At 46.0% G+C, this 15,336-nt stretch overlaps 1 protein-coding gene across 3 annotated transcripts in view; it reads left to right on the top strand.

Moving 5' to 3' along the window:
- The first annotated feature begins 6,256 nt into the window (after positions 1-6,256).
- LOC128330354 (germ cell-specific gene 1-like protein) overlaps positions 6,257-15,336 on the top strand; it is a 50,197-nt gene continuing 41,117 nt past the window's right edge. For all 3 annotated transcript variants that reach the window (XM_053263090.1, XM_053263087.1, XM_053263079.1), the window contains exon 1: positions 6,257-6,421. The gene's annotated coding sequence lies outside the window, so the exon portion shown is untranslated. The remainder of the gene's footprint in view (positions 6,422-15,336) is intronic.

The raw sequence follows: 15,336 nt of genomic DNA, 5'->3' as shown, positions 1-15,336 counted from the left end.
AAGTTGAGTTATTGGTCCTTTATGTTATGTTTGTGATTAATGCAGTTAGTTGATTTAAGGTTTTAGATTTGTCAATAAAATTGTTATTTTAAAATGTCTTGTAAAACTGTCTCAAGGTCGTTGTTTTTTTTTAACTGAGGGCAGTGTACAAATACAGTAAATAACAGATAAATAAAATAACATAAAATCAAAAGAGTTTATATGGGTGGGGAGGGTTCCTTGCAGACCAACTGAGGTCTACTGCGGTTGGGATTATTTTAATGTTTCTGGGATTTTGTAGAGTTTTATTTTGATGCTTCACACGTGATATCCTTAACATTAATGATATATGCTTTGATGTTATTATGTTTTGGAAGCTGCATATTTTTGGAGGTTGTTATTCCTTGGTAGTCAAGACACTAATCCATCTGTGAATATGGTGGGATAAGCATCTTAAAATAAATACAAAGAAGGCATTAATATCATAAATGTAGTCAAAGGCAGTGCAAGAACATGGATAAACAGACAGAATAAAAGACTAAACCTAAGATAGAAAACAGATTAAATCCCCCTTCAGCTGCAAAGTTAAAGTCAGTCACCATCTCTTTGCTTTGCCCGCCTCACAGGGTTGTTATGAGGATAAAATGGGGAGAGGGAGAGCCATGGATGCTGAGTTCTTTGGAAAGGAGTGTAGGTTAAAAATGAAATAAATTGAACGTGTAAATGAACTAGTATAGTGAACAGGCCATGAAGAGGATCAGCTGCTTATCTGGCCTGAAATCTGTATGTAAGGGGTAAGCCCTTCCTACACAGAGTTCAGGGTATTGTACATAGGGTTATCATGACTTTTTTTTCTTTCACAACAATCCTGTGAGGTAGGCTAGGCCCAAGGTCACACACCCAGTGAGCATCTTGGCTGAGCAGGGCTGTGAACCTTGGCTTCCCCAGTACACTCTGCCACACTGGCTCTCTCATCTACCTCACTTGGATGTCACAGGATAAAATGAGAAGAGGATACAATATATTTTATCAGGAACCTATATTTTATCTGGAATTGTGGGGAACATAATTAAAATGGCCAATGAAATTAGAGACTTGAATTTCCCCCCAGTGGAAATGGAGAGAGCATGTGGCAGCTCAGGATCACTGCATTTACCAGATGATATCTGTGAGGAGGGATTTTGTACACCGTGGGCAACATACAGACCAGTTAATCATGACTAAGCATGACTTATTGAAAGCAATAAGGCAAGTTAGATATTACATATGCTAGATGCTGTGCACTATCCATAACTTGAGCATCTGGGATCAACATTCTGTGGAAGGTCCAGAGTTTCTTTCCCCTTTAGTGCTGGGGACATTTTGGTGGATCCAAAATCTGACATTCTGCAACTGATCCTCAAGTGCATGGATCAGAAAATCCATATGTTGCTCCTGCTAACAGGGCAAAGAGGCACCTTTTACTAAGGCGATTCTCTTATATTTAGTGGAGGGGAGAGCAACTGTCCCTATCCAACACAGCACAGCATACATACAGTGACTGTTGCGGGTGTGCAATGTGTGTTTTGGCCGGTGGGGCGGGGGCGGCGTTCCTCTGTTTTTGGATGTGAGCTGTTTGGGGACAGAAAACTATGTACTGTAATTCTTTTTTCTATGTAAACCACTTTGATAACTTTTTTTTTTGTTGAAAAGTGATATAATAATAATAATATGTTCAAGGTTGAAAAATTGGTGTTAATACTCATCATATTCTTTGTGACTTGTTAAAGTATGCATAGCAGCCAATATGCATACACATTCCTTTTAATGGCAGAATATAGTCCTCAGAGGAATTCAAGGGCTCAGGCAAAATGCCCCACCTGGAAAACTCACAAGTCCTGGCTTCCAAAGGTTTCTGCCCCGTTGTTTCTGTCCCCTTTTCTGGAAGAATCCTGGCTCATACCTGTGCTCACACTTCTAATTAACTTCTCCTCAGAAGACCTAGGAGTTCTTTTTCCCAGCCTTCCCCCCTTTCTCTAACCAGTGGGAAGCCTTCCCTCCCCAGTGCTGATGCTGTTACGTAGGACCTGACCGCCTCTTAACCCCTCACTCTGACAGCTAATTGCAACAGGCCACGGCTAATTAGGCTATCCCCTCCTGCCCTCCCTCAGCCATATGTTCAATCCTCTTTCTCCTTCCCAATCTGCTAGTAAAGCGGTATTAGTGTCAAGAGTAATTCATCAGGATTCAGTTGGGGTGTTGATGTGTGAAGGAGAGCAGCACCCCCAAACCTTTTACCCAGGAGCGTAGCTATAATTGAACGAAAGGGTTCAAAGAACATGGGCCCCCAGCTCCAGAGGGCCCTCGAGCTGCATCCCTCCCTATTTTCTTCATTATCTCCCTCAGTCTGGGGGGCCACCAGAAAGAGGGGTGAACACGGACCCCCTCTCCCCTAGCTACACCCCTGCTTTTACCCCTTGTAGCAGGAAGAGTGTAAAGAACTGCAGCATGCTCTAACCAGGCCGCCCCCTTATGCAAACTCCTCTCTCTGCATTTGAACAGGTGAGAGGCAGTCAGAGGTGGAATTAGCTTGCAAAGAAGCAGAGCCTGGAATCAGCAAGACCGATCTTGACTGCAAACCTTTTGGCCTCTGTGTGTGATGCGGGAGCTAGAGATGGAAGTTCAGACCTCTGACTCCGGAACAGAGGCGTAACTATGGGGGGGCAGGGGGGCACGTGCCCCAGGCGCCATCTTTTCTGGTCACGTGGGGGGCGCCGCCATGACAAAAAAATTTTTTTTTAATTTTTTAAAAATTTTTGTTAATACAAATGTTTCCTGCTCAGTGCAGCAGCGCTGCAGCAGTCAAGGGAGCGCGTCGGCGCCCCCTCCCCCACAAACGGTCCCTTCCGTGCCGCCCGCGCCCGCCCTTCCGTGCCGCCCGCGCCCCCCCCCCCATTGCTTTGCTGGCACCTGGCAGCCAGTCAGTGGCCTGGCTTGGCGGTGGGCGCTTGTGAGGAAAAACCTAAGTATAATGTAGTATGTTGGGGGGGGCGCGGGGGGGGGCACCATTTCAGTGCTTGCCCCGGGCACCGTTTTCCCTAGTTACGCCTCTGCTCTGGAATAATGTTCTTTCATACTTCCCACCTCTGGAGGAACACTGTCCACATCATTATCTGTGATGAGAAACCCTGTGGTGTTCCAAGAGATTCTGGAGCCCATTCTAGAAGAGTCTGGAATGTGGGATACATTTAACACAGGCTGGCCAGATCTGTTGGGGCCTCAGGATTGCCTCGGAAATTTAGTCTGGAGTCTCCAGGACCTGGCATAAACCTCTAGGGAATTATTGGAAGCAGTCTTGGAGATTTTAGTAGCTTGATACTGTGAAAAATATTGTAACACGTATGGGGGGTGGAGGGATTTATTATTATTATTATTATTATTATTATTATTATTATTATTATTAATTTATTTTACATTTTATATCCTGCTCTTCCTCCAAGGAGCCCAGAGCGGTGTACTACATACTTAAATTTCTCCTCACAACGACCCTGTGAAGTAGGTTAGGCTGAGAGAGAAGTGAGTAGCCCAGAGTCACCCAGCTAGTATCACGGCTGAATGGGGATTTGAACTCGGGTCTCCCCGGTCCTCGTCCAGCACTCTAACCACTACACCACGCTGGCTCTCTACAGCTATAGTCACCGCTGGCAATCCAAGGAGGGGCTGATATGTAAGTGTGCTTGTGTGAAGAAACAGCCATTTTGCAGTTTGCACAAGAGAGAGCTGAGGATGAGATGAAGGCTGGCAGTGGCGTGGGGTAGGGTGGCAAATCTCGCAGAGGAGAGATTTCCTTCTGAAGGCATGACGGACTCAGGAGACACACCGAATGCCTGATGGGAGACCAACAATGCTTAGGTCAAGGACTAGACAAAATAGGGGGCAGAGTTGCTCCTTGGCTCCAAAGAATTTGAAAAGGGAAGCCAAGTCACTGAAGACAAGACTATCGTGCCCAGTTTTACCAGCATACATTTATCCTACAGTTTGCCATTTAAAGTACACATGACAGTCAAACATCTCTATTATGCACCTAATTTCTGTAAAACCCATGCAAGGAAACCTCTGGTCAAGAGATTCCCCAGCCCTCACTGGGCTGTGAGACATTTGTCTGTTTTTAGTGCTTGAATTATCCTTATTAATCATAACATCTATTTATGATTTGTGTGGAATAGCAAGTGTGGGATCTGCTGCTTTGAAGGAGGGCTCTGCTGTTGGTCTCCACTTTTGCTCTGCTTGTATATTTGGGAATAAACAAAATTGTATGAAATGCCATCAGTCAGTGTTCTCCATTGTAAGGCCCGGGGGTCACTGGCAGCCCCCATCAACCCTAAGTGCAACTTCTTAATTGTCTATTGGGTAGAACTGCCATGTCCCCCGGAATTTCAGGTAGCTGCTCCCCAGATTTTGGCTCCTCCATCCGGCTGCTAAATTCCTCCCGGATTTACATGGATTTCAAATGCGCTGCCTGGATTTTACTCTCGATCTGATCAAATGGGAGGGCAGAGAAGGAGGGGAAAGTATACAAACCTGTCAAATAAATAAATAAATAAATAAATGCAAATTAGTTGCTGCATTATTTGCATAATATGCAGATTAGGCCACCCTGATTTGGGAAGCTTGAATATGGCAACCCTAGTAGTGGGACTCTGTGAAGCTCCAGCCAGGGCCACATACTCTGCACAGTCCCTTTGGCGCCAGGAGGAGACCTTTTCACTGTGCGGTGCAGTGCTGTGCCCAGTGCTGGGGGTGGTGGTGGTGGGGCGGTTTCCTTTAACAGTGATGACCAGGAAGAATATTTATACACTGCTCTTCAACCAAAGTTCTCAACGCAGTTAGAAAAATAAATAATACATAAATGAGATGGCCCCCTGTCCCCAAAGAGCTCACAATCTGAAAAGAAACATGAGGCAGACACCAGCAACAGCCACTGGAGGGGTGCTGTTCTGGGGTTGGAGAGGGCCAGTTGCTATTCTATAAATGGGGTGCAACCACCGAAAAGGCCCTCTCCCTAGTAGCCACCCACATCACCTCATTTGGCAGGGGCACTCAGAGCAGGGCCTCCAAAGAAGGTCTTACGGTCTGAGGTGGGACATATGGGGCAAGGTGCTCTCTCGGGTAAGCCATTTAGGGCTTTATTAAAGGTTAAAACGTTGAATTGGGCCCAGAAACGGACTGGGAGCCCGTGCAGCTGATGAAGCATGGCGTAATATGATCACCACGTCCAGTCCCAGTGAATAATCTTGCAGTCCTATTTTGTACTAGCTGCAGCTTCTGGACTGTTTTCAAAGGCAGCCCCACGTCCATGAGTAACTGTGGCCAAGCTCTCACTATCCAGGTAAGGTTGCCGCTGGCGTAGCAGCCGAAGCTGATAAAAGGCGCTCCGAGCCACAGAGGTCACTTGAGCCTCTAGTGACAATGCTGGATCAATGAGCACCCCCAGACTGCTAACCTGGTCCTTCAGGGGGAGCGCGACCCCATCTAGCAGAACACCAATGACCAACAGATCTTCTCTGTCTTCTCTGGATTGAGTCTCAACTGGTTCACCCTCCTCCAGTCCATTCCTGCATCCAGGCACTGCTTCAGGACAGTCACTGCCTCACCTGCATCTGATGAAAGAGAGCGATACAACTGAGTGTCATCTGCATACTGAAGACACCTCAGGCCAAATCTCCAGATGATGCCCTCTCCCAGCTGTTTCATGTTGATATTAAACCACTAGATGGATCCATGGTCTGACTATGATCCTATAGTTCCTCTGATCCTACAGTAATTGTGGACAGGCGGGCTAGTAACAATGTTACTTCCAGTGCTGATATTGTATGTATGTGCAATGCATGTATAACATGCACAGTGGCTGTAGATGTGTGGGATGTAGATGACTGATAATGTGTGGGTGTTGCACTGTGTCTGGGGGTGTACAATGTGAGCACTGCACATCTGCGAACAATATCTGTATTCTGTGAGCATTAGAGCATTTCTCAACAGAAAGGCAGGATATGGATGTTTGAATAAAACAAGTAGGCTATTGAGTGGGCTCTACCTATTTATTTACGGCACTTTCTCTTTGGCTGGGTGTGTACCTGGGGTACACAATGTACTGGGCATGCCCCATGTATTGTGTCCAAGTTTCTCCAGTGCTTACGGAGTTGCAGGAACTCCCTAACTGCCTCCTTATCATTCCGTCATCCGTGTCCCAGGAGCGATTGACACAGAAATCGGGTGGCAGGGTGGGAACCAGAGCCGAGCTCCCCAGCCAGACAAACAGCAGGAAGCAGAGACTTGCAGGGTGCCGCAGAACGAGGACCAAAGAGGGAACTGTGAGAGGACCCGGGACCCTGAAGGAATGGGGAGACAAATAAATAAATAAATGAGCGCCTTCCCTTTCGTCCCCTCAAAAACCTCTTTTAAGGTAAGAAAGGAATCAAGGAGGTGGCCTCCTAAGGAGGACAGAATGAATGGTCCAGTCTGGGTTAGAAGGGCTTTTTCCAGGATGCTGCTTTGGGGGACCAAGAAAGGAATTCGGGTTGCCGACCTTCGCCTTGGGCCAGGTCCTTGTCCCGTTAACAGGGACATGAAGCAACTAGCAAGGGGTCATCTTTACTCCATGACACGAGCTTTTCACCTGCTGATTCAGATCTTTGTCAAAAGAACAGGAGTGGATCAGGCCAGCTTCTCCTCCCCTCCTGCTCTGGGCTCCTTGGAGGAAAAGTGAGATATTAATGTAGTAAATACATACATAATAATAAATTAAAGGGACAAGCTGGCTACCCCAGTTAAAGAAATAGTTTAATTTCAATGGGACTATTTTGAGTAATTTCCCTCATGTCAGCCATTATTTAATAGTAGTAGTAGTAGTAGTAGTAGTAGTAGTAGTAATAATTGTTGTTGTTTAATTAATTTCTACCTGGACTTCTAAATGTTTGGACATTTCCTAAGTCATGCAGATAAGGATGTTCTGTATAACAGAAGGTTGCTTGAATAAGAAGAGGGAACACCTTTCTTGTCAAAGATTGTTGTGGGATAGTGGAATGAGAGGCAAAGGAATTGTTTTGCCTAACCCAAAAGGGAGCCTTAGGTGACATATTAAAACAATATTTTGAGTGGAGGAAATAGTCCAGCACAAGAACACATTTCCAAGGCAAGGGTGCGCCTCTTACATAGCAAGCTCCCATATACGGAGTCAGACCATTGGTCTATTTAGCTCAGTATTGTTTTCACAGACAGGCAGCAGCTTCTCCAAGGTTGCAGGCAGGAATCTCTCTCAGCCCTATTGTGGAGAAGCCAGGGAGGGAACTTGCAACGTAGATGCTCTTCCCAGAGTGGCTCCATCCCCTGAGGGGAATCTCTTACAGTGCTCTCACTTCTAATCTCTCATTCAAATGCAACCAGGGGGCAGACCCTGCTTAGCTAAGGGGACAAGTCATGCTCGCTACCACAAGACCAGCTCATCTTGAGTACATGTATAAAACCAGAGAGAAGGAAGATGTGCTTTAGGCAGAGTTGATTGTACTTGGACAGAAGGAGACAGTATGCTTTAGTTCTTGAGAATTCTTAGTAACTGGATTGTTGCTTGTGAACTTTTGAACCAGCCATTGTAATGGTGCATTTACTAGCACTGCTGTTTGATTGGCAGCAGTAACAGATGATAATCTGCTTCATGTCTTGGAAGGCTTCGCCTGATGATTTGTTCACATCAAGCTGCTGTTAATGGCACAAGGGCATGCCTAGCTATTTCTTCCCTTGGGCCATTCCCAGATGGCAGGCTTAATCCCAGAATTAAACTGGCAAACTTTTGAGTGCATGCAACCCAACCGGGGAGGGTTACAAAATGAGAGCTGCTAAATGTAGTCCCTCAGGGCTCTATTCTGTCACCAATGCTTTTTAACATCTATATGAGACTGCTGGGTGAGGTCATCAGGGAATTTGGTGCTGGGAGTTATCAATATGCTGATGACACCCAAATCTATTTCTCCTTGTCATCAGTATCAGGAAATGGTATTAGCCCCTTAAATGCCTGCCTATTGACAGTAATGGGTTGGATGAGGGACAATAAACAAGCTGAATCCAAGTAAGATGGAGGTGCTCATTGTCGGGGGTCTTAATCTGCAAGACTGGATAGAATTTCCTGATCTGGATGAAGTTACACTCCCCCAGAAAGAACAGGTTCATAGCTTGGGAGTGCTCTTGGTCTCACCCTGGTGCCTCAGGTTGAGGCTGTGGCCTGGAGTGCTTTTTACCAGCTGTAATTGATTCAACAACTCTGTCCATTCCTCGAGTAGAATGACCTGAAAACAGTGGTACACCAGCTGATAACCTCCAGTTTGGACTACTGCAGTGCGCTCTATGTAGGGCTGCCTTTGTTTGGAAGTTTGGAAACTTCTGTTAGTTCCAAATGCAGCAGCCAGCTTCATCTCTGGGGTACCCTGGAGAGACCACATTATGCCTGTTCTTAAACAGTTGCTCTGACTGCCAATATGTTTCCGGGCAAATTACAAATTTGATTGGTTATTATCTTCAAAGACCTTAATGGCTTATTAGATCAAGGTTACCTGAAAGAGCTCCTTTCCCTACAAGATCCCCATCACTCTCTAAGATAATCAGGAGGGGGTCCATCTTTGGGTGCCACCAGTTCATCTGGGCTCAGACATTCTCAGTTCTAACTCCTGGGTTGTGGAACACACTCCCCATGGATATAAGAGGATTGCCTTCATTAGAAGTCTTTAGGAGAGCCTTAAAGACCCATCTTTTTAGCCTGGCTTTCAATGATAACTAGTTTTAATTTTAAAATTTAATCTGGTTTAATTTTTAAACATTTAATTGTTTTATTATATATTTTTTAATTTTAATGTAAACCGCTTTGAACCACTTTAGGAAGGATGATGTATAAATTGACTAAATATAATATAATACAATATAATATAATTATAATATACGGTAACCCAACTCACAGATACCCAACTAGGGCGCTGTGCAGATTTTTGGTATGATTTGTGACTTCATCAGAGTTCTGCAGAACCACCACTGCTAAGGTGCCCTTGAGTGCTCTTCTCAGGAAAGCCTGTCTGGCCCCAGAACCACATCCATTCTGTCGCCTGCCCCAGTCATGACACCGTAAGAAGACTCTATGGGAAAGCAAAGTGCTGAGCGGGAGTTGATGCTGGACCATGGGAACATTTGAGGATTGGGGTCCGTTGCCGATTGCTGTTCACATTTCTTATATTATTTGATTATGTTATGTGTGTTTTACTGCTAGTATTTTGTTTAAATTTGTGTGGTGCTAGCCGCTTTTGAGTCCCCTATTTTTATTATTTATTATTTATTTTATTTTACATATTTTAATACTGCCCAAAACTTATGTCTCTGGGCGGTTTACAACAACAAAAAGTTAAAACATTAGTTAAAACAAATAAATGACAAATTAAAACACTGATTAAAATAAATGACAACAAAAAGGTAAAACACTATAAGAAATTAAAACCTTAAAACAATATTTTAAAAAGAAGAAGAGCCGGCTGGATATACATACCCCTTTTTAGATCTTATATCTCTTTCCCAAAGAGCTGGAAATGTTATGATCCTTATGGATGCAGAACAGCCAACTGAGCACAGAGACACCTTTTAAAGTGGTGATTCTTTTATAGTTAGCAGGCAGGGAACAACTGGCCCTATCCAAGCCCAGCACAGCATCCCTTCGGTGGCTGTTGCTTCTATCTGCCTTACGTTTCTTTTTAGATCGTTAGCCCTTTGGGGACAGGTGACCATCTATCTATCTATCTATCTATCTATCTATCTATCTATCTATCTATCTATGTAAACCGCTTTGAGAACTTTGGTTGAAGAGCAGTATATAAGTATCCGTAGTAGTAGTAGTACTACTACTACTACTACCACTACTGCCACTAGACTTGGGGGAACCTGCAGATACGTAGGTTTCACAAAAATGTGAAGGATAAAACCTAAAGGGGCAAAAAACCAAAAAACCAACCCAAAATTGCCCCATTATAACTCTATGGAGTAGAATGTTCCGGCATTTAGTGAACAGAAAACCAGGCGGGCAGAGCTAATGGAACTCAGTGATAAGGAAGAGAGGAGGGGGCATGAACAAAAATAATAGGACATTTCTCAGCTTAAAGAATACTCCCTCAAGACAGTCACAACCCCCTTCTACTTCTGAGGGGCCAAATTGCCTACAATGTTCACCGTGCTAGTGCCCAGACTCACATAACACATGCACACCAAGGATACACTGCAATATTTTGTTGTGACTCCATCCTTAAATATCCATAAATCATACTAAAGGGACCTGCCATCCCTTGCCATCCTTTACCATCACCCCGCCATCACTTGCCCTCATCTGCCCCTTTCTCTGCCTTTCTTCCCAGATTGAACGCTGGCATTGCCCTCTTGACTGCCATGCCTTATGATCGTGTGACCGTAAACATGGAAAGGGAAGAGGTTTGCCTGGAGCGCACTATGTCCCACCGTGACCCCCGGCTCATAAGCACCACCACGGGAGGTGTGGAGGCCTCGTGGCGAGACTGCTTGCTTCCCTTCGGGCTGGTCGTGAGCATCGTTGGGCTGGCAGCCACCGGCGTGGGCTGCGCCAACGACTCTCCTGGTTCTGTGTTGTCCATTTTGGGGTGGACCGTGCTGGGGGTTGGGGTCCTGGGGGTGGCCGTCAGCTGCTTGTGCCAGAAGTACTACAAGAGACGGGAGAAAAAGCGGCGTGGCAGCTGGTCCATGCTGATGGGGGACTCGGAAGCCAAGAAGAAGGTGGTTGTGTGAAGGGATAGGCCCAGCATTTGCAGCCAGCTGGAATTCATTTGGGCATGAAATGAGGATCCAGCCCAGCAGGCTGTGGGCAAGCAAAGCCCCATATTGAATGGCTGCCAGATTCTAGAACTCATCCCCAGGTTTACAGCTGATCCAAGCCATCCCAGGTTTGATGGCCAGCTAGTTTTCATTGCACACCAATGGCAGGCACCATTCAAGGATATCCGTCCCTAGAGACTCATGCTGGAGCACTTCTTCTCCCATTAGAATGACTCAATACTGCTTTTGCCATCTCGTTTGGAATTCTCTGTCTCTTTGGCAGGACAGGGCTGGGCTGCAGAAGCCAGTGGTCTCCCCAGAGGCATCTGGTGGGCCACTGTGTGAAACAGGATGCTGGACTAGATAGGCCTTTGGCCTGATCCAACAGGGCTGTTATTATGAGGCAGCAGATGTTTGAAAAGGCCTTGGCACAGCAGCGGATAGGATGATGATCATTACTCACAGTAGTCCCCCTTGGAATTAAAAGGACAAATTAGGCATTGCCTTCCAGCCCAGGGGTTCAGCAAGGCTGAAGTGGGCCCTGGGATAAGAAGTGAAGATGGGCCCTGGGTGCACCAGCCTCCGCCTTCCCCCACACTGTGTTTTTGCTGCAGACGAATTCTATGGACAGGGTGAGAAACACAACTCTCTCCGCATGCCCTTTCTCTTGCTCCTGTGGAAACGACATCACACATTTCCCACACAGCAGCTTGCCAATGAGTCAAGGAGGCAGGAGGGGAGAGCACAGAGTGGGCTACTTTCCAGACAGCCGGCTGGCCCTTCCCTTCCCTCGTGGGCCCAGGGAAGTTTGCCATTCGTTCCCCCACCCCTGTTCAATGATAGCTACACCCCGGGTCAGCCACTGTCTTTTCTTAAGATGCTGTGTCAATACTTGGTCATGGAGGCCTTGACATTCTAACCCCAACAAAGATCAAGTGGAGCATGAGCAGCAACGTGCTGCTAGTCCTTGGTGAAGAGAATCCGCGGCCTTCCAGGCAGCCCACTCAAGGAATCTTCTTCCAAGGCTACCCATGTGCCATACCCCAAGGGAAGGAGCCTGTCACTGACTGCATGGTCTAGACTCAAGGCTCCCAACCAATGAGTGAGCATCTTGGGGGGGAAAGACCTATAGAACGTCTGAAGGGAAGGCCTTGCTGGGTAGGCAACAAGGGACCTGTTTGGCTACATAGTCAGAAAGGGGACAGTTCCACTTGAAGCATGCTTTCCCTCTTGCAGAGTTCCCTTTAGATTTTTGTTGGTCATCTGGTAGAGTACCAGATGACCCCAGGCCTATCTCTTGAACCTCATATGAAAGAGGAAGTGTTCACAACGAACGAACCCACCAACCAACTGAGCATTCTGAGAACCTCCGCTAACTAGCTAACTAATAAGCTAACTAGCTAGCTTTCTTGCTTTCAAGCAAGCAAGTTCCTAGACTCAAAGGCAGAGCAGGATTTTCGAGGAGAGCTGGTCTTGCAGTATAAGCAAGGATTGTCCCCTTTGCTAAGCAGGGTCTGCTACTGATTGCATTAGGATGAGATACTACATGTGAGCTTTGTAAGATACTCCCCTTAGGGGATTGGGCCATAGCTCAGTGGAAGAGTATCTAGGTCCCAGGTTTATTCCCTGGCATCTCCAGGTAGGGCTGGGAGAGACTCCTGCTTGTAGCCTTGGACAGCTGCTGACTCACAGAAATGACCCCCCTGAACCCCTAAAAATCACCTGAACCCCCCAATCACCTGTAACTCTCAGAATGACCCCATGACCCTAGAAATTGCCCCCCAAAACGGCACCAAACCGCAACTACTCAAGTCACGGTTGGCGAGGGTGGTGACAATTTTCCAATCGCGGTTACTCAAATCTGTGATTGGCAAACCCACAATAGGCAAGGGATGACTGTATCTTCTTTTTCAGGGCAATGTGCACCAGGAGGCAGATAGTCAGATAGGGAGAGAGAGAGAGGAGGGGCACAGAAAGGGGAAAGTGAATTTCTGAGAGAGTGAGTTTCATCTCCAAGTAGGGCTGGGAAAAACCCATCAGAAACTCAGCAGCTGAGCTGCTGCCTGTCAGTGTAGACAACACCAAGCTAGATGGACCAAGAGTCTGACTCTGTATAAGGGAACTTCCTTTGTAACCTGTGACCCACACATTAGATGACTGAAAGAGAAATCACAACTTGTTAACTCCCATCCTAAATATCAATGGAAGGGCGGGGGAGGGAGAGGGAGAGAGATTTACTGATGATAATAAAGAAAAGCACTCTGAGGACATCAAGCAAGCAGGATACCAGGGAGATCTCTTCAGATGATGCCCATACGAACAAGCAGCAATACTCTTGCCAGTTGGCTTGATCTCTGCTATCTCGGTACCCATGTATAAACATAGGGCCTTATCACCCCAATCCATGGTGCCACTCCTAGGTCAGGGTATTGTTTAGGGAGCCAGACCCAATTTCCTGGTAAAGTCACTTCTCTGGCACCGCTGGGACTCTGTCTAGGAGCCACGCTCTTTCAAATTACATAAGGAAAGTCAGAAGTGCACACACCCTGAAGCCCCCCACCCCATCCTGCTGTGCAAGGCCAAGAGCTCATTAATTTGCAGCAACGTGGGATGATATAATTCCATTCCCACACAATGTACAGCCTCGGCAAAACCTTCCCCTAGCCTCGATCAATGTCTGTGTTGCCTGCTGAAGACATCAGCCTGGCCATTCTAACTGGATTGTCACCTAGGCTGCAATGACGCCTCGATTTGCAAGACCCAGATTTTAGAAGATGCCCTTAATCCATGTACAAATGCTAGCTTTTCAGAGACTCAGAGGCATTATTGTATTGCTGTCCCAAGTCCACACTTTTGTGTGTGTGTCCCATCATGTCTAAGTCTAAAGAGGCATGTTGTATTTGTGGCAAATGTATATGCCCATCTCCAGGACATTAGTAGGCAACTCGACTGCTTCTTCCTAAGACTTTTTCACATGTTACGTTCAGCAGGATGCAATCTGTGTGCCATGTAGGCATGCACAGATCTGTACACATATACAGTTATTCACACATTATGTTGAACACATGTAAAGCACTACAGTTCCTATATGTATTCTGCATTTCAAAGGGCTTTTTCTCAGGTTCACTTTTAAAACAAATAGATGTATCATCATTGACATGCAAAAATGTACATATGTACAGATACCTGTATGCACATACAACATAATGTCCAAATAGGACGATGATTGACAAGACTCATGATTTCTGATTAATTGTTCCATTTTCTGTAAAAAAATGTATTTTTACATTTAAAAAATTATGAGATATAACTGGACAACAAACATTGTACAATTAAAGAAAATTTCAAAACTATCATCTCAGACAAAGAATAATAAGGTCTAGCAAATGCATAGTGCTTTTTTGAGTGTGCAATATGCTCCACATGTTTTATCTTGATGCAAGCCTGACAACAAACCTGCAAGGTAAAGTGAGTAGTATTATTCCCATATTGCAGATGGAGAAGACCGAGGCTGAGAAGCCACGTAGCAAGAGTGGCTAAGAAATGCAGCAGAGTGAGGGTGAACGTCAAACCAGGGATGGAACACAGCTGAGTTTCTTAGCCACTCTGCTACATTAGCTGACTGGAATAGGAGTAAGCATATAACCAGTCAAGAAGTAAGGTTCTCAAATCTAAATTAGATTTTGGATGTGCCACAGACTTCAGGGACAGAGCACATACTTGGCATCCAGAATGTCCCAGGTTCAATCCCCAACATCTCCTGTTGAAAGGAACAAACGCAGGGCATAGCTAGGGGAGAGGGGCCCTGTGTTCATCTCTCTCTCCCTGGTGGCCTCTCTGGTGAGGGAGATAATGAAGGAGGGGTGGATCTGGGGGGTCGTCAGGAGCTTGGGGGCCCGGGTTCTTTGAAACCATCCACTCAGTTATGGCTATGCCCCTGAAATAGCAAGTGAGGGGAAAGGTCCTGTCCTACTTGAGGCCTTGGAGTGCCACTGCCAGTCAGACAGAAGAAGGGTTCCTAACGCTGGGTCCTGAGACAAAGGTGGCCCCAGGGAATGGGGCAAGGGTCCCCTCAGACAAGTGGTTTGCCCCCCACCCCGCCCTCCATTTCTGTTTCAGAAATCTAACATGTGGGGCATAATTCACTCATCCAGAAATGCCCCATTCTGTGTCCCCCCTCAGTTTCCCCCCTAGTGCCACCACGGTCCCCAGATGTTGGGAACTCCTGAAGTAGAGTATACCAGCTAGATAGGCCAGTGATCTGACTCGGTATGTTTATCCAAGCAGGATGACCCAGAAATCTCCATTGTGAATACATACACATGTAGTTTAAATGTCCCAATCGTCGAAGGAATTACCTCTGCTGAAAAAATGTAGTATATTCACAGCGATATCAAGCAGTTGCCATGTTTTAGAAAGTCACATCTCTGCTAAGGGGCCTTCTTTTTAAAAGTCAATCCATGGTTCTCCATGATAAAATAGAACAATTCATCTACTTCTTATTAGGAAGGG

The sequence above is a fragment of the Hemicordylus capensis genome, chromosome 6 (genome assembly GCF_027244095.1).
Source record: "Hemicordylus capensis ecotype Gifberg chromosome 6, rHemCap1.1.pri, whole genome shotgun sequence".
Taxonomy (NCBI): Eukaryota; Metazoa; Chordata; class Lepidosauria; order Squamata; family Cordylidae; genus Hemicordylus; species Hemicordylus capensis.
The sequence above is the reverse complement of the archived record's forward strand: the minus strand, read 5'-3'. Positions and strand labels throughout refer to the sequence as shown.